The sequence below is a fragment of the Peromyscus maniculatus genome, chromosome 3 (assembly GCF_049852395.1).
Source record: "Peromyscus maniculatus bairdii isolate BWxNUB_F1_BW_parent chromosome 3, HU_Pman_BW_mat_3.1, whole genome shotgun sequence".
In the NCBI taxonomy this organism is placed as follows: domain Eukaryota; kingdom Metazoa; phylum Chordata; class Mammalia; order Rodentia; family Cricetidae; genus Peromyscus; species Peromyscus maniculatus.
Genome location: NC_134854.1, coordinates 108994276 through 109020685, shown reverse-complemented (window position 1 = coordinate 109020685; position 26410 = coordinate 108994276). Strand labels below are relative to the sequence as shown.

Genomic DNA, 26410 nt, shown 5'->3' with positions numbered 1-26410 from the left:
CTACTTAGTGAGTTCTAGCTAGAGCTAGAGTGAGGCCCTGTCACAATGAAAGAAGGAATCCAGGGCCTTGTGAATGCTAGATAAGTGTGCTACCAATGAGCCCCACCCCCACCCTGAAACTTCATTTTAAAAGGGGCATGCCAGGTACGGCTTTACACCTGTACTCTCAGCACCAGGGAGGTGGAGACAGGAGGACTGCTGTGAGTTTTGAGGCCAAAAACAAGAGGAAAAAAGAAGGAAGGGAGTGAGGTAAAGAGGAAGGAAGGAAGGAAGGAAGGAAGGAAGGAAGGAAGGAAGGAAGGAAGGAAGGAAGGAAGGAAGGAAGGAAGGACAGAGAAGGAAGAACAATGGAAGAAGTCTCTAGGAGTTCATAGTGTCATGACCTGAACCTTTTAATGTCCATTGCTGCCCTTCACTGACTACAACCCCAGCTGTTCCAGGGCCCGCTCTCCAGGGTCCGCCCTCCAGGGCTGCTCTCCAGGGTCCTCCCTCCAGTGCTGCTCTCCCAGATGCTGATGGAACCTCTGGTCAGCTGCTGGTGCTGCCTTGGCTTCCTTCCTCTCCTGTCACCAGGGATTATGGCCGGGATGTAGGCCGAACAGGGAAGATGCAGGCGGGGTGCTGTGTCCCCTGGAGTTGCCCAGGGCTGAGCCATGCTGCATGTCCCCACAGACATGCGCCTCCCACCTGGGCTGCATGTTACTACTTGCTCCAAAAATCTGCACCCCATTCTCACACCTTGGATGGGACCTAACTCCCCCCCAGCTCCTCTAGAGCTCCTCCCATGTCCCCTCCAGCCTCCTCCTCCCTACAGTGCTCCCTTCTGAAGCCCTGAGGGCACACGAAGGGCCCTTTTCTGAGAACCGTGTGCACTGCTTTCCTGAGCTGCTCTGAACAAAGGCACCGAAGGAGGGGTGTGCCCGTGGTCAGCGGGGCCTGGGGACACTGTGGGATGTGCTGTTCTCAGAGACTTAGCCACCACGAGTGAGGATGCTAGAGAGATGGAGGATGCTGAAAATTTAGAGAGAGGGGTTAACATGAGGCAACTGCTGCGTGAGCCGACATAAACAGCTGCTCCAAATATAGGGCGCCAAGCACAGACAATGCCGATTTCCACCAAAGTCCAGCTGGGGGAACCAATGGATATACTGGGCAAACTTACAGAGCGTGAGTGAGAGGCACTTAGAGGAGGCTGGGTGACCCCAAAGCAGCTGCACCACTGAAAAGTCTCACCCCAGCGTGGACAACAATTTCTCTAAAGCTGCAGAGATGAGTTCCCTCTTCTTAACCTCCCACACAGTATATGCCACAGTGTCTCTGAGCCCACGAGGCCACATGCAATTAGGGTAAAATTACATGTGGTTAGGTGGGAGGTGTGGGGAGAAGTGGCTGGAATCTCAGGTAGGGTCTGATGACCCTCCCGTCCCTTTTTCTGTGAGGGACTGTCTACAGACAACAGGCCTGATCTCAGGGGCTGCCTACAGTGATCACAGCTGCCCTGATGTGCATGGTGGCTGTTCTGCTGGGAGGCTAGCATCTGCAACAGCATCCCAGAGTGTTCTGAATTAACTCCCCCCCACCATGCTTCTACCCCATCCTACACCACACACACACACACACACACACACACACCACAGAGGCACACACATAGCAAGGTCCTGTCTCTAAAAATAAAACAAGCCTGGTGTGGTGGTATATACCTTTAATGCTAGCACCTGAGAGGCCAAGACTAGAGGATCTCTGTGAGTTCAAAGCCAGCCTGGTTTATGGGTTCCAGGACAGCCAGAGCTACATAGTGAGACCCTGTCTCAAAAACCAAACAATACTAACAACAAAATAGAGAGGAGATAGAAGAGACAGATGTGCCCCCCCCCATAGACTTATAGTAAGTGAGGGAGCGGTGGATTAGAATACCATCATTTGAAACCCCTAATGAATTAATAAGATACAGATCACTGATAGTGCTGAGGTCACCGAGAGCACACATGGTACTTGTCTCCAGGCGAAGGGTGGGCACCACCACCTGGGAAGCACTGCTTTCCGAACATGAAACAGCAGAGAGGGACGAGATCAGGATGCTAAGATACCTCAGAGTGGGGAGACTCCCAGGACAAATGACCAGAGCCACCGAAAATAAAGAACCCAGGGAAAACCTGGGCTGGAGAGATGACTCAGCAGTTAAGAGCAGTGGATGTTCTTGCAGCGGACTCGGATTCAATTCACAGAGTCCATCCATGTGTTGGTTCACAACTGTCCGGAACTGTCCAACTCCAGGGGATCTGACGCCCTTTCTGGCCTCCAAGGGCGCCAGGTATACATTTGGTACATAGACGTACACGCAGGCAAAACATCCATATACAGAAAAAAAATCTCAAAAAGAGAAAGAAAGAAGGAAAGGAAGGAAGGAAGGAAGGAAGGAAGGAAGGAAGGAAGAAAGAAAGAAAGAAAGAAAGAAAGAAAGAAAGAAAGAAAGAGAGGAAGGAAGAAAGGGAGAAAGGGAGAAAGGGAGAAAGGGAGAAAGAGAGAAAGAGAGAAAGAAAGAAAGAAAGAAAGAAAGAAAGAAAGAAAGAAAGAAAGAAAGAAAGAAAGAAAGAAAGAAAGAACTTATGCCATTCAGACATTCGTTCCAGGGTTGCACCCATGTCGCCAAACCCCAGAGACCACCAAGGAGCCGGTTTTTGATGCAAGCACATAAGGGTCTTTTTATTGTCAGGTTCGAACCTGGGCGAACCTGGGCCGCCACCCAGCAGATGGAGGGAAATGCGGCGGTGGCAGCGGCGGCGGCAGCAGCAGCAGCAGTGAGACCAGGGGTAGGAGTTTCTAAAGGGAAAAACCACAAGCTGGGAATTACATGCCTTGGCATCTTAGGATTGGGTAGAAGGGATAGGGGGCAAGGGGATTTTTTTGAAACTATTGGTCTAGACTTTCGGCGTGAAACCACATTTGAAGCTATGGGGTTAGACTTTTGGCGGGGAACCACAACCTGCTGAGCAGGATTATCTGGATATCTTCAAGGGCCATAAACCTCCGACAGAATGTCTGCAGGAGCATCTGGATCTTGTTAAACTTTACTGCCCTGTTTCTTAATTGACTGCTCCTAGGGTATCTGTTGGAGTTGTCATGGCACATTCCTGAGGGTCTTCCTGGAACTGAGTACAGCCTCCGGTCACCAGGTGGTCTACGATGGTGGCCCTTCCCTAAGATGGAGTCTGTAAAGTCAAGTCTAGGCCTTCATGTTGCCTCCACACAGCAGGACACAGGACGTGGGGGAGGGGTAAATGGAGGACAATGACACAATCAGAAAAAAAAAAAAAAAAAAAGATGCTTCTAGACACTTGGAGACACACCATCTTGTTAATCTTTTTTAACCTTTTCCGGCCGGAGGACTGAAACAGGGTCTCCCCGTGAAGCCCTGGCTGGCCCTGAACTTGCAGTGATTCTCCTGCCTCAGAAACACAAGCGCTGAAGTTACAGGTCTGGCTAAAGGCTGGCTCTGGCTCTGTTTTAGTGTTCTACACTGTGCCTGGCCTGGGGGAGGGGCACAAGCGAGGGGCCTCTGCTTGCACCTCGACAGCGGTGGGGACCCGGAGGAGGGTCTTCAGGGTTACCTGCCCCAGGTGCAGTCGGAACCTTCTCACTGTTCCCACAGGCTGTTGTCCATATTTAGCAGGATTTTCTTTCAGCCCATTCCTTTGTCTCAGCCCCTCCTGTTCCCTGCTTTCTCTGTTCTTCCCGTTTCTCCTTCCCTCTTTCCCTTCCTTTTTTTTCTTTCTAGACAGGCTCTCACTCTAACGCCCAAGCTGGCCTGAAACTCATGATTCATGATAGAGTCCAGGCTGGTCTCCAACCCACCAGCCACGTGGTTTCCTTCTCACACTGGCAGAAATCTGTTCCCTGATTCCTTTCCCTCCCCACAGTCTTCCCATGTTTGAGAGCCAGTGGTCTTCAGCTCTGGCCTCAGCAGCCCGATACTGTCCGGGGTTCTCACATTCATGACTTTGGGGTTCTGTCATCCCTGCTGTCCAATCCAGTCTCAGAACAGTTGTCCCGTGAGTCGCGTGCTCTGGAATAAAATGATTTAATCTGGGTGTGGTTTGACAGCTTCACACAACACTGTACCTATTACCACTTTTCTTGTTACCATGGTGGGAACCTGGACACAAGAACTTGCAAGAGCCAATGAACACATTTAGAAATTTTTCCAGAGTGTGGGATGGAGCATAGTTCAAAGACGAACATGCTTGCCTAGCTTGTGCAAGGCCCTGGATTGGATGTCATCCGCTGTTCAATTACAAAACCTGGGGGCTGGAGAGATGGCTCAGAGGTAAAGAGTGCTTGCTCTTCCAGGGGACCTGAGAAGTTCCCATTACTCCTGTTACTCACAATCACCTGTAACTCCATCCTCAGGGGATATGGTGCCCTCTTGTGGTCTCCTCAGGCACTGCACACACACACACACACACACACACACACACACACGAATTAAGTCTTAAAAAATTACAGCATCATACTGTAGATGTAACCGTCTTGTTAAATAAACACAGAGCCAATTGCAAAGTTGAAAAGCCCAAGAGGTCAGAGCAAAAGCTAAGAGCTAAAACCTTACCCTTCACAGCTGCTGCTGTCCTTCTCTGCAAGAGACCTACATCCTGTGTGTTTGTCCTTTTTATTGCTTTTCTATTCTGCCTTCTCATTGGTTGTAAACCCAACCACATGACCTCCTCATCACTGCCCATCTATACAGACCTCCAGGTCTTCTATGGTTGGTATTGAGATTAAAGGTGTGTGTCTCCATGCTGGCTGTAATCCTTGAACACACAGAGATCTGCCTAGCTCTGCCTACCAAGTGCTGGGATTAAAGGTGTGCACCACCACCGCCCAGCTTCTGCTATGGCTTGCTATTAGCTCTGACCCCCAGGTAACTTTATTTATTTATTTATTTATTTATTTATTTATTTATTTATTTATTTATTTTTGGTTTTTCGAGACAGGGTTTCTCTGTGTAGCTTTGCGCCTTTCCTGGAACTCACTTGGTAGCCTAGGCTGGCCTCGAACTCAGAGATCCACCTGCCCGGCTAACTTTATTTATTGGCATACAAATAAAATCACATTTCAGTACAAATAAAATACCACCATATTATACTTTCTAGGATTTCAATTACTGATGAAGAGACACCATGACCACAGCAACTTTTATAAAGAAAAATATTTAATTGGGGTGGCTTACAGTTTCAGAGGTTTAGTCCACTATCAACATGACAGGAAACATGGTGGCATGCGGTCAGACATGGTGCTGGAAAAGGAGCTGAGAGTTCTATATCTTGATACACAGATAACAGGAAGTGAACTGTGACATTGGGCATAGCTTGAGCATAGGAGACCTCAAAGCCCACCCCCACATTGACACACTTCCTCCAACAAGGCCACACCTCCTAATAGTGTTACTTCCTTTACGGGCCATTTTCTTTCAAATCATCACCCTACATTTTGGGCCATCAAGATTGCTTAGAAGATAAAGGTGCCCTCACACACATTAATAAAAACGAAGAAACCCTGCATTTCTACAAATTAGATACCATCTAGAAGAAAGTAAAACTGAAAACTCATTCTTTTCAGCTGGGCAGTGATGGCTCACACCTTTAATCCCAGCACTTGGGAGGCAGAGGCAGGTGCATTTCTGTGAGTTCCAGGACAGCCTGGTCTACAAAGTGAGTTCCAGGACAGCCAGGGCTGTTACACAGAGAAACCCTGTCTTGAAAAACCAAAAAACCCAAAACAAAAACTCCAAAAAAACCCCCAAACCAAAACTCATTCCTTTCTAATAATTTTAGTATATTTTATTGTCTTTTCTCTTGTGGTTATTTACATTATTATATTTGTATGCATTACACATCACAGAATACTATTGTTCATCTCTTCCAAACTATTCATTAAATGACATCCAATAGATAGCCTTGGCTATTGTGGGAATATTTAGACCATAGAAATTGACAAAAGTGTCACCAACCCCATCTCAACTATTGCCAAACACTACCACAACACTGAAACATGCCAAATCTTAGGGGTTTTGCTGTTGTTGATGTTGCCATTCAGCTCCTACTAAAACAGGTATAGCCCATTCTTTCTTGTGTATTCTAGGTCTCCTTACCATCCCATTTACATTTCATTCATTTGAAATCTAATTACTGATTTTTTAAAATGTATTTTATGTGTATGAGTGTTTTGCATGTACATATGTATATGCAGTACTTGCATTTGGGATGCCTGTGTAGATCAGAAGAGAGCATCAGATCCCCTAGAACTGGAGTGTGGATGGTTGTGAGCCATCATGTATGTGCTGGGAACTAAATCCAGCTCCTGTGCAAGAATAGGAAGTGCTTTTAGCTGCTGAGACATTCCCCCAACCCATGGATTTTTAGTCTTCTAACATTCATCCTGCCTCCAACTCCAGCTCCTACAAATCTGATGAGCATGCCTTGTGTATATTTATTTTCCAAGCATTGCTGAGGGTCTGGTGAAGGCTGGAGTCCTGATTGGGCCTCAACACTGTAGACATCTTGACAGCACCTGTCACTTGCTGTGGAATAATCCTCTTGTACACTGTAAAGATTTGTCACTCAAATTAGTTTAATAAAACACTGATTGGCCAGTAGCCAGGTAGGAAGTGTAGGTGGGCCAACCAAACTAAGGATGATAGAAAGGAGAAGGGTGGAGTCAGGAGATGCTAGCTAGCCAGCCACCATGTAAAAAATGTAACAAGCCATGAGCCACGTGGCAAAGCATACACAGAAATATAGGTTAATTTAAGTGTCAGAGTTAGTTAGTAACAAGCCTGAGCTAATGGCCAAGTATTTATAATTTATATTAAGCCTCTGAGTGATTATTTGAGAGCAGCTGGGGCACACAGGAAAACTTCCCTTTTCAGTCACTAGCTTGGTTGATTGCTACCTCATTTACAGCACCAGAATCTAGTTCCCATTTCTCCATCTTGCCCTGAACAAAGTCATGAAAACTTCATGAAATGCTTGACTGATGGCAGCGTGGTTTGGATGTCCCCAAGCTCCTTTGTTGGTGACCTAGTCAAGGAAGAGAGGAGAAACCTGAGCCCTTGCTTTCTTAGGGACTTCACCAGGGTCATATTACTTTGCTCTCTTGTAATACGACCCTGGTGAAGTCCCTAAGAACTTTACAAAGCTAGCCCATTCTAGTCTTGCCTCAGAGAGCTGAGGTTACAGACAATTATAGTTTTCTGTCCCTGCCATTTTTTTCTTCTGAAAATCATAATAATGTAACCAGTTTTCTGTTATGTCTCCGATTCTTCATAATGTACTAAATATCAATGACAAGTGTTTGGTAACCCCAGACCACATCTTCTTTAGTGCTAAGACATTATTTCTCCAAGCAGGGAGTCTTGAACTCAATTGGAACAGTTCTGATTTCTCACTTTCTGGCTTCCATTTCCCCTGCCCAGTATATGTTCCCTTTCTCTGCTCCTCCTCATTCAGGGAGGAGAAATGTCTCATCCTGAAAACCAGAAATAAAGAGAATTAAGAGCTTCTACGTGTCCACCATTGACACTTCTGAGCTTTGAGTGCTTCTCTTTGCTTGATATCATTCCTCACACTGGAATGGAGCATCAGAGGACACCCACAACATAGCTTCAGCCTTCAGTGACAACTGTGTCCCACGTGGACTCCCTCCAAGGCAGATGTGGCAATCCAACAGTAGATGTTAAATGAGAGATCCCCAACTTGATTACATTTAGATTTACCATGGAAACATACCTCTGGGTGTGTCTGTGAGGATGTTTCCAAAACAACTTAACTAGGAGGGAAGACATACCCCTAATGTGGGAGGCGTCCTGTGGGCTGGGGTCCAGGGCAGAATAAGGAGGAGCAAGCAAACTAAAACAGCATTCACCCCTCTCTGCTTCCTGACTGTGGATGCAGCATGGCCAGCCACCCCCACCATGATGATTGCACTCTCGAACTATGAGTCAAAAAAACCCCTCCTTCTTCAAATTGCTTTTATCAGGTATTTTATCACAGTACCAAGAAAAATACTAATATGCTGACCTTCCAGGTGTTATGATACCATAGCCTTGTGTGAATTTGTTACAAACACCTTACCTCCTAACATATAGCATGGTATAGTGTTTCTATGATGACTGAATTTTTAATTAGTTCTGAAGTTTTTTTTCATGTTGAAACTTTGAAAGAAAAACTGTACATACTTATGAGATCTCACAATCTATCAAGGGGTGTGGGTGTGGAGAAGTCCGTGTATTTGGGAGCTTTTCCTTTTCATTTCTCCTGGCTGATCTCTAAATTAAAGGCAATTTCTTTATATGGTTGCCTCTTGGCATCTGGAACCATTTTAATCAGGGACTCTTCAAGTTGCCTTGTGTACAACTTCCAAGGAAAATGCTTATGATGTGAACAGGTTCCAGCCCTCAACTTGAAGATATGAACCCATATTTCCCCCCTCTGCTCTGCCACAACTGTGGAATCTTGGACAAATCTCCTTGTCTCTTTTATCCATACTCAAATATTCCAAGTTCCTTCCAATTCCCAAAGAACTGAGCAGTGTAGACCCAGCCATCCAGTCTGTGGTTTTTGGCTGTCTCCATCCACTCTCTGAAGCAGATGTGTGAGTGTGCAGGTCTCAGGGTGGGTGGGGTAGCTGAACTGGGGGGGTGGTCTCAGTAAGGAGAGGAATGGGAGGAAGAATGTTCACAGAATTCTTCCCAGGTTTCCCACAAGAAGTAATTTCAAAACAAAACGAAGCCAACCTATCTAAACAAGATAATGACAAAGGAGAAAAATCCAGGTTTTCGGCCAAATCCAAACCATTCTTCCTGTCCCTACAAAGCTATCCGAAGTGAGATCTTATTAGCAGCCCTCATTTCCAGTAAACATCATTCAGAACAAAAACGGGAAGCTCCTGGGTTCAACCCCTGGAAAGAGTCCCAGAGGCAGGAAGATGGTGGGCTGACATCACCCAGACAGCTAGCCGGAGGAAGGCTATATGCAGAACAGCTCAACTACAAATTCTCATCTGGAACATTCATGAAGAGTTTAGCAGCCCATGTCGCTCAGAAAATATTTTTTTGTAAAAATGCTTTTTAATTTTTTTTTTTTAATGTGTTTGGCGGTTTTGCCTGCATGTATGACTGTGTATTCCAAGTGTGCCTGGTGCTCTTGGAGGCCAGGAGAGGGCATCAGATACCCTGGAACTGGAGTTACAGAAGGTTGTGAGCCACCCTCCAGGTGCAGAGTCAAACAGTGGACCTCTGGAAGAGCAACCAGTGCTCTTAACTGCTAAGCCATCTCTCCAGCCCCAGGAAATATATTTCTCTCTCTTTCTTTCTTTCTTTCTTTCTTTCTTTCTTTCTTTCTTTCTTTCTTTCTTTCTTTCTTTCTTTCTTTCTTTCTTTCTTCTCTCTCTCTCTCTCTCTCTCTCTCTCTCTCTCTCTCTCTCTCTCTTTCTTTCTTTCTTTCTTTCTTTTTTTCCAAGACAGAATTTCTCTGTGTAGCTTTGGAGCCTGTCCTGGAACTCGCTCTGTAGACTAGGCTGGCCTCGAACTTACAGAGATCTGCCTGCCTCTGCCTCCTGAGTGCTGGCATGTGCCACCACCTCCCAGCTTGAAAATATATTTCTTAATAAATGTGTGGACAGTTAAACCCACATGTAGAGTGTTTTGGTTTTGTTTTGTTTAAGATTTATTTATTTTATTTATTTTTTGAGAAAGGGTTTCTCTGTGTAGTCCTGGCTGTCCTAGAACTAGCTCTGTAGATCAGGCAGGCCTCGAACTCACAGAGAACTGCCTGCCTCTGCCTCCCCAAACAAAACAAAGCCAACCTATCCAAACAAGATAATGACAAAGGAGAAAGCCCAGGTTTTTAGCCAAATCAAGAAAGGATTAAAGACGTGTGCCACCACGCCGCCTGTGAAGATTTATTTTATGTGTATGTGTGTATGTGTTTGTGTGTGTGCATGTGCACATGTGTGTATTTGGGTTCCCTTGAAGGTCAGAAGAGGGTGTTGCATCCTCTGAGCTGGAGTTACAGGCAGTTGTGAGCTGCCTGATGTGTTGCTGGGCGCTCCACCCAGTTCCTCTACAGGAGCCGTAAGTGCCCTTAACCAGGGAACTGGCTCTCCAGCCTTGACTTTTTTTTTTTTTTTTTTCAAACAGTGTTTCATGAGGTTCAGAGTTGTCTAGAACTTTTGTAGCAAGGAGACCTTTAACTCCTGATCTTCCTGCCTCCACCTTACCACTGCTGGCATACAGGCCTGCATCACGGTGCCTGGCTAGAACTACACATTTTAACCTTCGCTACTTTTTTTGGTAAGAAAGACCATTAGACAGTCAAAATGCCTTACTTAGCATAGTGGTGCAACTTATGAAATGAAAATTTAAAAATTGTCAGTAATGTGATCTATTTGGACAATAAAATATTATTATTATTATTGTTATAGTTTTATTTTTTGGAACCAGGATCTCAATGTGTTGCTGTCCAATCAAGTGATCCTCCTGCCTCAGTTTTCCTAACATCTGGGATTTCAAATGTGGTACTGCACTCAGCATAGATTTTTTCCCTCAACTTTTAAAAATTATTATTTTTTAATTAGCATACAGAGTGATTGATTTAATCACATTTTTCTTATTTATCATTATACTTCACTCTTATCTGTCCCCACACCTTCCTTTCCCCTCCTCAACAGATTTTGGGAGTACTGGGGAGTGAACTCAGGACCTTGTGCATGTAAGGCAATCACTTTACTCAGTTATACTCAAGCCTTCTTTAACATTTTGTTTTGAAACAGGTCTGGCTAATTGCCCAGACCAACCTTGAGTTCACTCTGTGACCCAGACTGGTCTTGAACTTGCCATCACCTACCTCAGCCAAGATTACAGTGGTTGGGATTATAGGCCAGGGCCACTATATTCAACAGCAGATTTTTTGTGTTTGCTTTGAGACAGGTTCTCTCTATGTAGACCATGCTGGCTTTGAACTCACAGCAATCTGCTTGCTATCATGCCTGACTCGAATTATTTTTGTTGTGAGAGAATGGCAGAGGATGGAAATTAAACTCATGAGTTAATCATTTACAGGAGAAAAGGCTGAGAGCATAGTAAATTTTACTGTTCCTAGAAAAATCAGATATTATAAAAACTTTTCCCCAACCAATTTGAATTGGCCAGCCCAACCAATTTGAATTCTCCCCTACCCCTAGGACTTCATGTAGCCCAGGCTGGCCGTGAACTCACTAGGTAGTAAAGAATGAACTTGAACTCCTAATTCTCCTGCCTCTTCCTTCTCCCAGTGCTAGGATTACAAGTGTGTGTCACTATGCCTGACTCCAATTTGAATCTTGAAAGCATATATTTTTTTTCCTCCCTGGTAACAAATCAGAAATCACTGTCCAAAGTCTGGCCATGATACAGTCATGCTCCTTTGCTTTCTGTGCATGTTCCTTTGTCAGTTTGCTCAGGAATGCTGGTTGCTGGCCCGTGCCAACTCATAATTCGCCCTTTTGGTCACAGTATGTTCCCACTGATTACACTCAAAGGGTAAAAATAGAAGTTCTGAGATGGCCTATTGCCAGCTGCTCACGCAACTTTCTAAAGTTTCATATGGTGGCAGGATGGGTTAGCCTTCCATTTGAAGAGGTAGAGTACACAGCAGGTTGTCTGGGAGGAGTCTCTAGCCTGGGATTAAGATTGGACACTCAGGTGCTTTCAGGGCCCAGGAGCTAGAGTGCTGACAGAGGTGGAGGATTCTGCAGACACTGGCACAGGCCACCTCCCTGAGCAGCTATTTTCCTGTCCTCCCAGAGGCCCACTCAGTGCTGATAACGGCCGACTTCAACTCAACAGACACCTGCTCTGTGCCAGGCACAGTGTTTACCTAGGAAGCCAGGGGTGGGAAAGCATGGTGGGAAGCCTTCATTCCAGTGTGCATTGGCTTCACTTGGGGACTGTATTGGACAAAATAACAAATGGGCAGGTAGCCCAGGGGCCTACCTTCACGTCTGGTTCCTAGTCTGCAGGCAGACAATTCCCAGAAGTACTTCCCAGCCAAGGCCCATAGGTCCTTTGGCTTCTATATGTACATTCTACTTACTCATACTCCCATATCATCCACACACACAATAAACAGCAAATGTAAAAATTACAATATTAATATTTTAATCTTGTTTTTATTTTAAAATTTCATTTAGCCCCCAACCCTTTTTGATAAGACTATGTAGGCGAAGCTGGCCTAGAACTTGAGGTCCTCCTGTCTCAGCCTCCTGAGTACAGGTGGATCACAGGCCTGCACTGCTATACCTGAAGATCTCGTCTTTAAAAGTGTTGCCAGAGGCCTGGAAGATAGTTCAGTGAGTAAGAGTACTTGTATGTAAGCACAGGCACCCGATCTGAATCCCTGTGCCCATGTGAAAGACTGGCCATTGCTGCTGTCAGACTAGCGCTAACACCAAATGGAGCTTTCGGTTTGTAAAAGACCTGGTCTTAGGGCAATAAGGCAGAGTGTGGCAGAGGCTAACCAAATTCTTGCTTGGGCCTCTACATACATGCACATGGGCATACACATTCTCTCTCTCTCTCTCTCTCTCTCTCTCTCTCTCTCTCTCTCTCTCTCTCTCTCACACACACACACACACACACACACACACACACACACACACACCTTACACAACACTCCCCTATCATACCACATACACACATTCCCACATACATATAGCCAAATGATGTCCATCACTCACTTCCCAGTGGTCTGTTATTTTTCCTGAGTCATATGTAAACATATATTTGTATTGAAAATTAATCTTTCTTTCCCCCACAGAATAAGTCTGATTTGTACGGTGGCCTGACAGAAGACTTTTATTAACTAGATTATAGGACAGACATGATTATAAGTTACAATGAGTAAAATCTTCATCTTTTCACTTTGAGCAAAGATACATTGATAGATAACACATTGTAACAAGAGCATTTTACCAAGAATTACTGCATTGGCAAAGGCACTTTGAAACTAATATATTTTTCGATTTTCTCAACCCTTTTTCAGAACCTTGGACTAAATGAAGCAATAATTTAGTCCAGTTGGATTAAATGAGAACTGGGGCAATAACAGGAGTCATTTACTAAATCTTGAAAATATTTTTTTGATATATTTCCAAGAAACTAAGGTGGCTCAGCATGGCCAGTTTCCAGTTCTCTCCTTTGAGAGAATTTTAAAAAGATCAATCAGGTACAAGCTGATATAGTATTAAAATATATTAATTATTAACAATAATTAATAAAATATATTAATATTAATATATTAAAATAATTTCAAGGGCCAGTGAAGATAATCAGTGGGTAAGGCACCTGCCCCCAAGCCTGACGACTGGAGTTTGATGCCTGGAACCCACGTGGTGGAAAGAGGGAACTGCTTCTGCAAGCTGTCCTCCGACCTCCACACATGCTGTGGTGTGTGAGCACATACACACATGCACGCACATAAATAAATACGGGTAACACAGTGTTGGGGAGTAGAGGTCTTTTAGAGACAAGGTCTCGCCATGTAGACCAGGCTGGTCTGGAACTCACAGAGCTCACGTTAGGAGTGCAAAGCAGTAGGTGATGCTGTTTACAGGAAGGTCCCAAGTCCTCTCCACTCACACACTGAGCAAACCTCCCAAGGCTCACATCTGTCAAAATAAAAAGTGTGGAGGGATTTTCAATCACATTGTGAACCCCAAGTTAGCATTTGTGTTAATTAAATAAAATTAGCCGGGCGGTGGTGGCACACGCCTTTAATCCCAGCACTTGGGAGGCAGAGGCAGGCAGATCTCTGTGAGTTCGAGGCCAGCCTGGACTACCAAGTGAGTGCCAGGAAAGGCGCAAAGCTACACAGAGAAACCCTGTCTCGAAAAACCAAAAAATAAATAAATAAATAAATAAAATAAAATAAAATAAAATTAACCTTGGGTCAGGAGGCTGAGTTAGCAACTAGTTGACAGAAAGCAATCATAGAGGATCAGAGGGCGTCTGGAAGAGATAGAGAGATACCTCAGAGTAGGAGGGAGGGACTTTGAGTGCAAGGCTTTTTTTTGTTTTGTTTTTGTTTTTCGAGACAGGGTTTCTCTGTGTAACACTGTGCCTTTCCTGGAACTCGCTTTGTAGACCAGGCTGGCCTCGAACTCACAGAGATCCGCCTGCTCTGCTGAGTGCTGGGATTAAAGGCATGCACCACCATGGCCCAGCGCTTTTTTTTTTTTTTTTTGGTTTGGTGAAGCAGGACAGGCTTTTGAGGAGACACCAGCAAAGGAGAGGTTAGTTAGTTGCTACCCAACCTCTCTGAACTAGCAGGTTTTCACCCCAGGCTTTCAAACTCAGTCTTATTTTTTAATAGAATGACAGAGATTTAGTTAAAGCTACCTTAGAGGCAGTGATACAGCCAGTGCCTGAGGGAACAGAGAAGCAGGCTGCTATCTTCAGAGTCACAATTGCTGGCTGAAATAGCGGTAGATTAAGGTGCAGCCACTGTGCCAAAGACAAAACAACAGAAAAAAAAAAAAAGGGCACAGGATGGTGGAATCAATGAGCCAGGAGTTCAAGACCATCCTTGGCTACATAGCAAGTTAGAGGTTAGCCTGGACTACAAGAGATCCCGTCTCAAAGCAGGAACAACAGCAGGGCGGTTGTGGCGCATGCCTTTAATCCCAGCACTCGGGAGGTAGAGGCAGACAGATCTCTGTGAGTTCGAGGACAGCCTGGGCTATAGAGTGAGTTCCAGGAAAGGTTCCAAAGCTACAAAGAGAAATCATGTCTTGAAAAACAAAACAACACAACAGAATAACAACAAAAAACCCCCCAAAACAAGAACAACAGAAGCAAATAAGTGGGGCTGGGGAAATAAGTCAGTCAGTAAGGTGCTTGCTGTACAAATAGAAGGGCCTAGGCTCAACCTCTAGAACGCCTGTAGAAAAGCCAGGCATGGTAACACGCTGGTTATCTCAGCTTGGGGAGGGGGAGACAAGCAGATCCCTGGCCACCCCTATCTAACCAGCAAGTTCCAGGCCAGTGAGAAATCCTGTCTCAAAAAACAAGGTGTACAGATAGGACTTGAGGAGTGATGGCTAGCAGTTGATCTGACATCCATACGCACGTACATGTGTGTGCACACACATGCAGACACATGTGCACACATCTACAAATTAAAAAAAAGAAGGAAATGGGGCTCTAGAGACAGCTCAGAGGCTAAGAGCATTTGCTGCTCTTGAAGAGGGCCTGGGCCAGATTTCTAGCGCCCTAATAGTGGTTCACAACTATCTGTAACTCCTGGTCCTCTCCTGGTCTCCTGAGCACGAGACCTACATGTGGTGCACATATACATGCAGGCAAAACAAAAGAAAAGAAACCCAAAGAAAAAAGAAAGACATTAGGGCTGGAGAGATGATATCTCAGTGGTTAGAGCTTGTACAGCTACTCCAGAGACCAGAATATAATCCTAGCACCCATGTCAAGCAGTTCACACCGATGTGTAGCTCCAGTCCCAGAAGATTCAATGCTTTTAGCCTCCGAGGGAACCCACACTCATGTGCAAACACATACACTATACATGATTAAAAATTTTAAAAACTAATCTTAACAAAAATGCATTTCTGGCACATTTTGTTCATTTTTTTGAGTGGGTCTTAGTATGTCATTCTGACAAGTTTTGTCAACCAATGCCATATGTCAATGAAGAAGATTTTTTAAATACTTAGAAACCTAAACTCACAGGAAATTAAAATTTCAAATTTATATGCACGTCCCTATTTTATTACAAAGAATTATGTTGATGCAGTCAACGAAAGAATTTGCAACATAAAATTATATTGCTTTAGGATACAGTCTTGGCAGGACTGAAATACATGTTCCAATATGAAATTATAGAAGGACTTGGTATCTTAATTTCAAATAATGTAACATTTATTTGTTTTGTGTTGTGTGGAGGTTAGAGGACAACTTGTGGGAATTGATTCCTTCCCTCCCCCACAGAGGGCCTAGAGATGGAGCTCAGGCTACGTCAGGCTCGGCAGAAAGCACCCACACCCACTGGGACTTTAAAATGGATGATGGATTTTAAAACCTGCCAGATGTGGTTTCTGTTTGTTTTGTTTCTTGAGACAAGGTCTCCTGTAGCCCAGGTTGGCCTCAAACTCACTGTTTACATAATTGAGGATAACCTTGAGCTCCTGATTCTCCTGCCTCTGCCTCCCAAGTGCTGAGATTACAGTCCCAAGTGATCATGCCAGGCTCACGTGTGTTGAATTGAATCCTCACAGAATACATCTGAAACAATGATGTAAGTTTTATAATGACAGTATTTTAACCTATAAGAAATTATATTTTGTGCAATTACTTAGACTTGTGGTGGGAATTTCTATATGTGAGCTTCAAAATGCATGAAATTATGAGATTATGGGATTTTGAAATTAGTTTAGTGACATATAGTAACATCTGACAGGCACTGTAATAATTCACACAGAATGTGTGATATTTCATGGTTGGTTTTAGCAGAGGCACCGAGGAAAGACTAAATTTCTACCATGGTCTCATTTCTGTCTTTTTGTTCTGCAGTTCTACCAGCAAAAAGGACCATTTGGGAAAGATAGTTGGAGGAAGGCCCCAAATACTGAAGTTTGTAAAGAACCGAGATTGGGGCTGCAGTCTGCAATCCGACTGTCATACGCATGTGTCACTTGGTTTTTTTGAGACAGGGTTTCTCTGTGTAGTTTTAGTGCCTGTCCTGGATCTTGCTCTGTAGACCAGGCTGGCCTCGAACTCACAGAGATCTGCCTGGCTCTGCCTCCTGAGTGCTGGGATTAAAGGTGTGCGCCACCACTGCCCAGCCCGTCACTTTGTTTTTTAAGATTTATTTTTATTTTATTTTTTAAAGATACACTTTTTTTCTTTAAATTTCATGTGTATTATTGTTTGCTGGCAAGTGTGTTTGTGTACAACATGGGTGCCTGATGCTCACAGAGGCCAGGAGAGGGCGTCTTATCCCTTGAAAAGGGAGTTGCAGGCGGCAGTGGGCCACCTGACAAGGGTCCTAGGAACTGAATCCAGGTCCTCTGCAAGAGCAGTATTATGCTCTCTTAACTTCTAAGCCATCTTCCCATCTCCTGCATGCATCATATTTTAAGACTATCCATAAAGTCACAGCTCAGAGACTTTCACTTGGCCCTCCATAATTTTCCCAAATAGTGGGGAGATGGCCACTGGCAGACAGCTCAGCTTGGGCCAGGAAGCAAGGTGTGAGACACAATTCGTAGTTGGATTCTAGCTGCCGCTTAAGAAACAGTGGTGGGATGGGTTAAGAGAAATTGCTGGGCTCCCCTAAGAAGTGAGGCTCAGGATTCCGCAGTCAGGCTATATCACACCTAAGAGAAGAGATGAAGGAGGTCTCTTGGTGGACATGTACACAGCACTCCACCACCAGTGCTGGGATGAGGAGAGCACAGCTTCCGGTGTGCCTGCGTACAGTTTGTGGTGATAGTTTATTTGGGCTTTAATAAATAAAGTTTGCCTGGAGATCAAAGGAAATAGCGAGCCATTTTAAGTAAACAAAGAAGTCAGGCATTAAGTAGTACACACTCTTAATCCTATCCTTTAGCAGGCAGGATCTCTTTGTATTCAAGGCCATACTAGGGAACAGTGCCAAGCGTGATGACTCATGCCTTTAATCCCAGGACCAACCATAGAGGCCTGGAGGGCTGTACAGACAGACAGACAGACAGTGACAGAGCTGTGTAAGAAGAGGAAGTGAGGTAGCTGGGCTAAGAGAGCCAATGAGAGGGCAGAACAGCAAGGCAATAAAATCGTGGGTAGACAGGAAGTAACTCGAATTTGGAAGCTGCAGAGTTGGTGAGGTGAGGTTGGCTGGTGGTTTTCCCTGTTTCCCTGATCTAAGGCTTTCACCCCTATATTTGGCTCCGTGTTTTTTATTTAATAAGACTATTTTAGAAATTCGTCTACAACAGTTAATGTTTGCTGTTATGGCAGAATGATTAACAGTTCCTCTTGTCACTTTTTTTTTTAAAGATTTATTTATTTATTATGTATACAGAAGAGGGCACCAGATCTCATTACAGATGGTTGTGAGCCACCATGTGGGTGCTGGGAATTGAACTCAGGACCTATGGAAGAGCAGTTGGTGCTCTTAACCTCTGAGCCATCTCTCTAGCCCGTCACTTTTTTAATTAAAAAAATTATTTCTCCCTGGAGAAATGACTCAGAGATTAAAAGCAGTTGCCACTCATGCAGAGGACCTGGGTTCAATTCCAAGCATCCATATGGTGGTTCACAACCATTTGTAACTCCAGTTCCAGGGTATCCAATATCCTCTTCTGACCTCTGGGGCAGGAGACACACACATGGTGCACAAACCCATATTCAGGCAAAACACATATATAAAGAAAAAAAATATTTCTACACGTTATGTAAGATGTGTGCATGTGGAAGCAGCACAATTATGAGGAGTCACTCAGCTCTGAGCTGACAGCCAGTCAGGTGCTTTTTGATCCTTTGCAGGACTTTGCCAGGGTCCTGGGTTTGATCTCTATATGGCTGAGGCAAAACTTCCTGACATTCCCTAGATACAGACCACAGGCCCAAGGTTAAAATGTGTCCTGTGGCCACAAGGACTCATAAACGAGAGATCTCATCTCTGCCCACTGCTTCAGGAACTCCAACCTACATTTTATGTTGGTTATAACAAGCATGTCTTAGTTCAATGTCTTAGGTGCCCAGCCCAAATAATCAATACAAGAGTTTGTTTTCTTCTTTTCTGTTTTCCCTTCCAGTCCCTTCTCTTTCCTTTTTTTTTTTTTAATTTAAATAAGGTCTTATATAATTGATCTCCAATTTGTAATGTAATGGAGACTGGCCTTGAACTCCTGATCTTTCTGCCTTGACAGTGCTGAGATTATAGGCCTTAGTCACCATGCCCAGCTGGCACCACAACAATTTCATCATAAAGGGGTGAGTTCCCATTTAAGACTAACTAGACACCCCTTAGCTTCTCCTAACACATTTGTTTAAAAAAAACACAAACTTATTTTGCTCAGAAAAACATTAAGATTCATAGTATGGTTGTCTAACGATATGTAGACCACCACTACAATAAAAACTTGACAAGGGGCTAAAGGGATGCCAGTGGTTAAGTGCACTGGCTGCTTTTGCAGAGGACCTGAGTTTGGTACTCAGCACCCATAGATGGCTCGTACCCATCTGTGACTCCAGTTTCAAGGGTCTGATGCTCTCTTCTGGCCTCCACGGGCATTGCACACATGGCGCATACACATACATACAGGCAAAACATTCACACACATAAAATAAAAAAATAAGTCTTGGAAAAATACTCCACAAAACAACAAACATCTCCCAGATGTTTGAAAAGATGCAACAGCAGCCAGAGCCGAAGAAAAACACAGATCCAAAGCAGCAGAGGCTACTGTTTTGAATGAGAGTTACGGAGGACATTTCTTTTGTTGTTGTTTTGGTTTGGGGGTCTCACTGTGGAGCCCTGGCTGACTGGAACTCACTCTGTAGACCAGGTTGGCCTCAAATTCACAGAGATCCACCTGCTTCTCCCTCCCAAGCAGTGGGATCAAGGGTGTGCACTACCATGACTGGCCCCTGGAGGCATTTCTGAACCTGAGTCATCTATCTCTCCAGCTCAAGGTTTATTTGCATTTTTATTTTTTTTTTATTTATTTATTTATTTTTTTTGGTTTTTCGAGACAGGGTTTCTCTGTGTAGCTTTGCGCCTTTCCTGGGACTGACTTGGTAGCCCAGGCTGGCCTCGAACTCACAGAGATCCGCCTGGCTCTGCCTCCCGAGTGCTGGGATTAAAGGCATGCGCCACCACCGCCCGGCTTATTTGCATTTTTAATCATGTGCATGCCTGTGTGTTTATAATAAAAATTAAAGAACAGTTGTTATGGAACCACCTCCTTCAAATGAGACACTTGCTCCTGGAAGCTGCAGAGCAGCTCATGTGACAGCCAGGCTCAGGAAGCTCTGCTGATAATAGCTGCTATAGAAATACAAATAGAAAACAATTGAGATATAAAGAAACCAACACAAAAGTAATGCCAGCACTTGGAGATGGAGGCAGGAGAGTCAGGCATTCAAGGTCAGCTTTAGGTATGGCGTGAGTTTGCGGCTATTTTGCGTACACTGTCTAAAAAAGACCAAAACTTAACCCCAAAGTCATGAAGGTGTTCAACCTTGCTCAGGACCTGAAGGAGGACAATCTCAACCTAACCAAATGGGAAGAACTTTTCGGCACAATGCAAAACACAGCTCTCACCTCAAAAGGAATCAGAAGTGGTTTATTCCACTTCTGGTCTGGGAACACACATTTGAGTTCCATGAAATCTTAGAAATAACAGAGCTGACTGTCATAAAACAAGGTACTTTTCAAATACTTCCTGGGAACGTCGGCTAGGCTAGCCACAGCAAGGCCGGGAGGGGTTGCAATCTCCGCTGCAGGCTTGGATGCTATCTGATGACATTTTTAGTTTGTCATCAGGGTTGCTGGAAGCTAGTGGTCTGCTGAGTAAATAAGTCCCAATGGGTTTCTCACAAGTAGTTTAGGTCAGATAAGAAGATGGACAGTGAATGGCTCCTGAGGGGCTAAAGGTAGCCCCTGAGAATTTGTCTCTGGATCTGCAACACTCCAACTCTGACCAATCAGGAAGCTCTCATCAGTCAATATCAGTCAATAAGCCCTGGAGAATCTTTGAAATAGGTGTTCCCCACCACCACCACAGGGAACTTCAGTTCCCAGCAGGAACTATATTTTGTCAATTATAATAATCGACAAAATGTCTAGGTCTAACACATGTAAGGCACTTAATACATATTTGTTAGCCAAATCAGCAAGCTAAAGCAACCTTGGTAACTTTTCTGTGGAATGTTGGTTCTCTAGCTGTAGAGCAACCTTACCTTTAGACAGAGATATTTCATTTACCAAGAAACTGCCTTAGGAAAAAAATCAAACCAACAAGCAAAAGGACATCCATTCTAATCATATATATATGACAGCAACATATTCAAATAAAACAAAAATATTGCATAGTGAAAGAATGATTACTAAGCGTCCACTAAAGTATTGCTTTTAGAGAATATCGAGTGACATGGAAAACACAATTAAACGTACAAAATACATAAATATGAAACAGTAGACTATACACAAAACAATGGCTTAGAAGCGTGTGTCTATGGTCGTGGGAGATGGCTTAGTGGAGAAAGTGCTTTCTGCAATCCCAGGACAGCAGTTCAGATCCTCAGAACCTTTGTGGAAACTATGTGGGTGCAGTGGCCCGCCTGTAACCTCAGCAAGCAGGTGGAGATAGGGGATTTTCAGAGCAGGCCGTCCGTCCGGCCAGCCCATATGGGCAGCTTTGCCTGCAGTGAGATGTCTGCCTCAGTATGCAAGGTGGAAAGTGAGAGAGGACAACACCCACATCAGTTCTGAAACCATATAGCTGCATGTGCACCTGTTAGCATGTTAAATACATACACCATATACATACAAATATATATGTCTGTATGGCTGTATGTATATAGAGCAAATGGTAAAAGGAAATTGAATAAGAAATCTCAGTTTTCTTTTTTATACTTTTTCCAGTAAACATGTAGCTCTTTTTCTAACCAGAGGATGAAATAAAACCAATTTAAAATTTTTTGAGTTGGAACTGGTTTTCACTGGTTCTTTTTGCCTAACAGTAGTTCTTTTTTTATTTTTATTTTTTTATTTTTTCTCAATACAGGGTTTCTCTGTGTAGCTTTTCGCCTTTCCTGGAACTCACTCTGTAGCCCAGGTGGGCTCGAACTCACAGAGATCTGTCTGGCTCTGCCTCCCGAGTGCTGGAATTAAAGGCATGCGCTACTACCGCCCGGCCAAACAGTAGTTCTTAAACCAGAACATCCACTGGAATTTTCTGGGTGTCTGAAGACATCGCCTCTATCTAGCCCTCTGGCTTTGCAGGTCTGGGTGGGGCTCAACAGTGTGCATTTCTAACAAGTTCCACTGGGCTGTGAGAGGGCCACACAGAATGGAACAACAGAAATAGCAGCACAGAACCCGATGTGGGTTTTGAGGTCAGTCTGGTTCTGATTCTGGCTCTGCCCTTTGTGGGTTTGTGCAGCAACCATTGACTGATCTTAACCCCATCGGCCTCCGATTCCACATGGATAAAATGAAGTTATAGACCACTGCTAAGGTTACGAGGTAGAACCTCAACACTTAGCTGGGGCCTTTGATGGTGGTCCTTTCATTTTTTTCTGAAGTTGCTCTTCCCTTTTTTTTTTTCATGTGTGCTGGTTAGTTTTTATGTCAAACTGCCACAAGCTAGAGTCATTTCAGAAGAGGGAATCTCAACTGAGAAAATGTCCCCACCAAATTGGCTGCGGTGCATTGTCTTGACTGATGTAGCTTTGAGGGTTCAGCTCACTGTGGGTGGTGTCAACCCCCGGGCTGGTGGTCCTGAGTAAGCCATGGGAGCAAACCAGTAAGCAGTACTTCTTCATGGCTTCTGCATCAGGTCCTGCCCCCAGGTTCCTGCCCTGACTTCCCTGGATGACGAACTATAAATTGTCAACGAAATAAACCCTTTCTTCCCTATGTTGCTTTTGGTCATGGTGCTTTATCAAAGTCATAGAAAAATAACGAATACTGACGTTGATACTAGAATAGTGGGGTATTGCTGTGACAGGCATGACCATGTTTGGGAAGACTTGGGAACTTTAGGCTGGGAAAGTTGAGTGTTCAGAGCTTAATGAACTGTCGTGGGAACTAAACCCAGAAACCCAAGCTCTGTGCAGATGATAGGCCTGGCTTGTGAAGTTTCAGAGGAAAGCCGGAGAGTCTCTTAAAAAGACTCTACCGGGGCCATGTGATATTTTGAATTAATAACTGCAGCAGCTGGTGGTGCACACCTTTAATCCTAGCGCTCAGGAGGCAGAGGTAGGCGGATCTCTGAGCTGGAGGTTTACAGAGTGAGTTCCAGGACAGTCAGGACTACACAGAGAAATCCTATCTTGAGAAAACAAACAAAGAACTGCTAAAGTGAAAGAAACCTTTGCTTTGCTGGACAATATGTACTGGTCAGATGGGGCTGAAGAATCAGCTGTGAATAGGAAGAGACAAAATCTTCTGGGAGGAGTTTCCTCAGGGTCAGTACACAGGGGAGCCTGAGGCTGCATCCCATACTGGCAGCTGAACTTGGCAGTGTAGAATCAATCACCCATTGGTTTTGTTTTGTTTTGTTTTTTTGAAGGCATGATGAGGTTCTGGAGAGCGCTAAGTCTTGGAGCTGTGTGGAAGGGCTGGAGTTCCTGGAGAGAGGTCTGGAGAGGCCACTGATGAAGGTGCAGTCTCCTTTGCAGTTGAAGTCCCAGGACTGAAGGGGTCATGGAGAGAAGGCGAAGCCTGGCACCATGTGGCAAGGTTAGAGTCCCTGAAGAGAGTCCAGGAGAAGCTATTGGTGAAGGAACAGGACACTGGGCAGTGTTCCTCCACAGCCTCTGCGTCATTTCTGGCCTCCAGGTTCCTGCCCTGACTACCGTCAGTGACTGAGTGTGACCTGACAGTTGTGAGCTGAAATCAACCCTTTCCTCTCCCAGTTGCTTTTGGCCATGGTGTTTTTCACAGCTGGAGAAACCTAACTAAAACAAGGTGCATCATACCATTTCTATTACAGGGTCTACATGACTCATTTAGCAACACCACAGGGCACATAATTTCCCCCAAACTTAAGAAGACACACATGCCCATGGGCTACTTTTCACATCTTCAGTATTCACACAAAATGGTAGATAATAGTGTAACAGAATCTACTTTGATACAGTCAACAGTATCAGTTTTCCAGGCACTGCAACCTTGGGGATTGAACAAGATACTATGCTAGGTGCTTAGAGAGTAACGGACATATAGTTGCATAGTAAATGTCAGTTTCCTTTAATGGAACATACCCAGTGTCTCCCAGACCCAGTTCAAGTTCACCTGATCTACAGCATGTCCATTTTTCCACCTCAGATTGCTCTCTTGTGGTAGCTAAAGGAAATTATTCAGTTCACTTAAGCACTGCTAAGAACACATTCTCCATAAAAGATTGTGTTGGGTGTCCGCGGAGGTAAACAGAAGGCACTTCACTGCACTGGTACATAGAGGAAAAACTGAACAGGGACCCAAGGCGTGGTGGGACATGTTAGAGAAAGTGTATGTTTGCAGATTAGAGTGCCTCATTTGAGATTACGTTGTTTTCAAGAACTAGTGAGCTCTGGTTTTGTGGCTGATGGGTATCAAATCCAAGTGTTCTATGGTCGGAGCTATGGAGAGCCACATCTATTCCTACCTATGCTCAAGCCTTTTAGTCAGTTTCTTCCTAAGCAGACAGCTTAGCTTTGAGCTCAGAAGCCAAACTGTTTGGTCTTGAATCCTAGTGTTGCCGCTACTATCAGTGTGATTTTGGGCAAATTATCATCTTTGTGCTTCCAGGTCTTCATCTTTAAAGTGACCTTAATAATAGTACTCTAGTTCATAGGTTGTTGTGAGGACTAAATAATCCAATATATGTGAAACTAGAAAAAAATGTAGTTATAATTGCTATTAATATTAGTCTCTAAAAGAATGCAAAGCAATAAATCTAGTCTTGTAGTCATTTCATTTATTCATTTATTTTTAAACCTCCTCTCTCAGATTGTGATCAAGCTATACATTTTCCAAAAAAAGCCAGGTGTCTTAGCACCTCTCTGTGAGTTTGAGGCCAGCCTAATCTATAGAGTAAGTTCCAAGCCAGCCAAAGCTACCCAGTGAGTCTCTCTCTCTCTTTCTGTTTCTCTCTCTCACACACACACTAACTAACTAACTAACTAACTAACTAACTAACTAACTAACTAAGAAACCCACAGGAATGATTGTTGCTAGTCCTTTTCTGTTACAACAGTGGTTCAGTGGTTTATCATCCAGGCAAGAACCTAATAAATGCGTGTTAGTTGCCTTACTGCCTTTGGAAAGCTTTGAAGGTCTCAAGTGAAGCTTGAGATTAATGCACACCTGGTCTGGAGCTGGAGAGTGGAGGAAAATAAAACCTGATAAGGCAACAGGGCCTGATAGATTAACTAACAGATTCTTTAAGTCTGTCAAAGTTAATGGATGCTAAGAAAGCTAAGGGTCTATAAGCCAAATAAGATTTCCCATCTATTTTAAGATACATGCCAAGCTTCTTTAGACAGAAATCAAGCCTTTTAAGGAAGGTGAGGAGAACACACCTCGTGGGCTGCATTAAGGGGATGCTCAGCAGGTGCTGAGTCTCACCCTGAAGGTGGCTTCAGGATTGTGTGAACTGAGGTGGCAATACTGGCTCTCTCCGGAAGGAAAGATGCTATCTCTCTCCGTGGAGTTAGATAACTATGGCACCACATGAAACAAGAAACCACAACAGCCACCCCAGCCCAGCCCAGCTCAATATTCAGATTAAACAAGAGACATCTTTTTTTTTTTTTTTTCCTTTCCTGGGGGCACCCTTCTAGATCATCCTCGGGTGCCTGAAGCAAAAATTCTATGATGAATTGCAAGTCAAGAGGGCAGCTGCATCATTAAGAAGTGGGAAGAGCAAGTGGAGGAGAAAAATTTATACTCAAAGAAGAGAAAAACTATGTATTTCTTGGGGGAGGGGTCAGGGGAGTTAGGGGTTAGGCACATCAGTATCGCCTATGCAAGGTACTCTAGGAGCAGAGAAGGTCTCAGTTCCCTTCCAAATCCTTCGCATTTGACAGATGCCAATCACACAGCCCAGTACCCTATCCTCACCCAGGCGATACCAAGGAAACCCAGCATCTTCTTTTTTTTTTTTTTTTTTTTTTTTTTGGTTTTTTCGAGACAGGGTTTCTCTGTGTAGCTTTGTGCCTTTCCTGGAGCTCACTTGGTAGCCCAGGCTGGCCTCGAACTCACAAAGATCCGCCTGCCTCTGCCTCCCGAGTGCTGGGATTAAAGGCGTGCGCCACCACGCCCGGCTAACCCAGCATCTTCTAAGTGAAGGAGTCTCTAAGAGAAAGCAGTAGGTGTGTCTAAAGTTCCCGCATGAACGTGTCTGGTGAGAACCAGGCAGATCTGGGTACGCGGAGAGCCATGGATTGGGGTGGAGCCTTAAGGCGGACAGTACCTTGGTCCCTAGATTCCTCCCCCCGCCCTCAGCTCCCAGCATCGGGCCTCCTGCAGTTCCTTTTCCGACACTCGGGCTTCCCAAGAGTTCTCATCGTGGTCGGGGGAGGGAAGACACTTGCTTTGCTTCCTTCAGCACTGGGGTTCTGCTCGGCTCCCTGCCGGCACCATGACCCCCACCCCCCGCCTTCGGT

At 44.5% G+C, this 26410-nt stretch overlaps 1 long non-coding RNA gene across 2 annotated transcripts; it reads right to left on the bottom strand.

Moving 5' to 3' along the window:
* Nucleotides 1-2681: 2681 nt before the first annotated feature.
* On the bottom strand, nt 2682-26406 carry LOC121828037 (uncharacterized). 2 transcript variants are annotated; one of them, XR_013049964.1, is made up of 5 exons: nt 23132-26406; nt 13601-13701; nt 6949-7076; nt 3989-4063; nt 2682-2820 (listed from the first exon to the last, which is right to left on the bottom strand). It is a non-coding gene; the product is annotated as an uncharacterized LOC121828037 (long non-coding RNA). The 2 variants fall into 2 exon arrangements; XR_013049963.1 differs by lacking the exon at nt 6949-7076.
* Nucleotides 26407-26410: the final 4 nt, after the last annotated feature.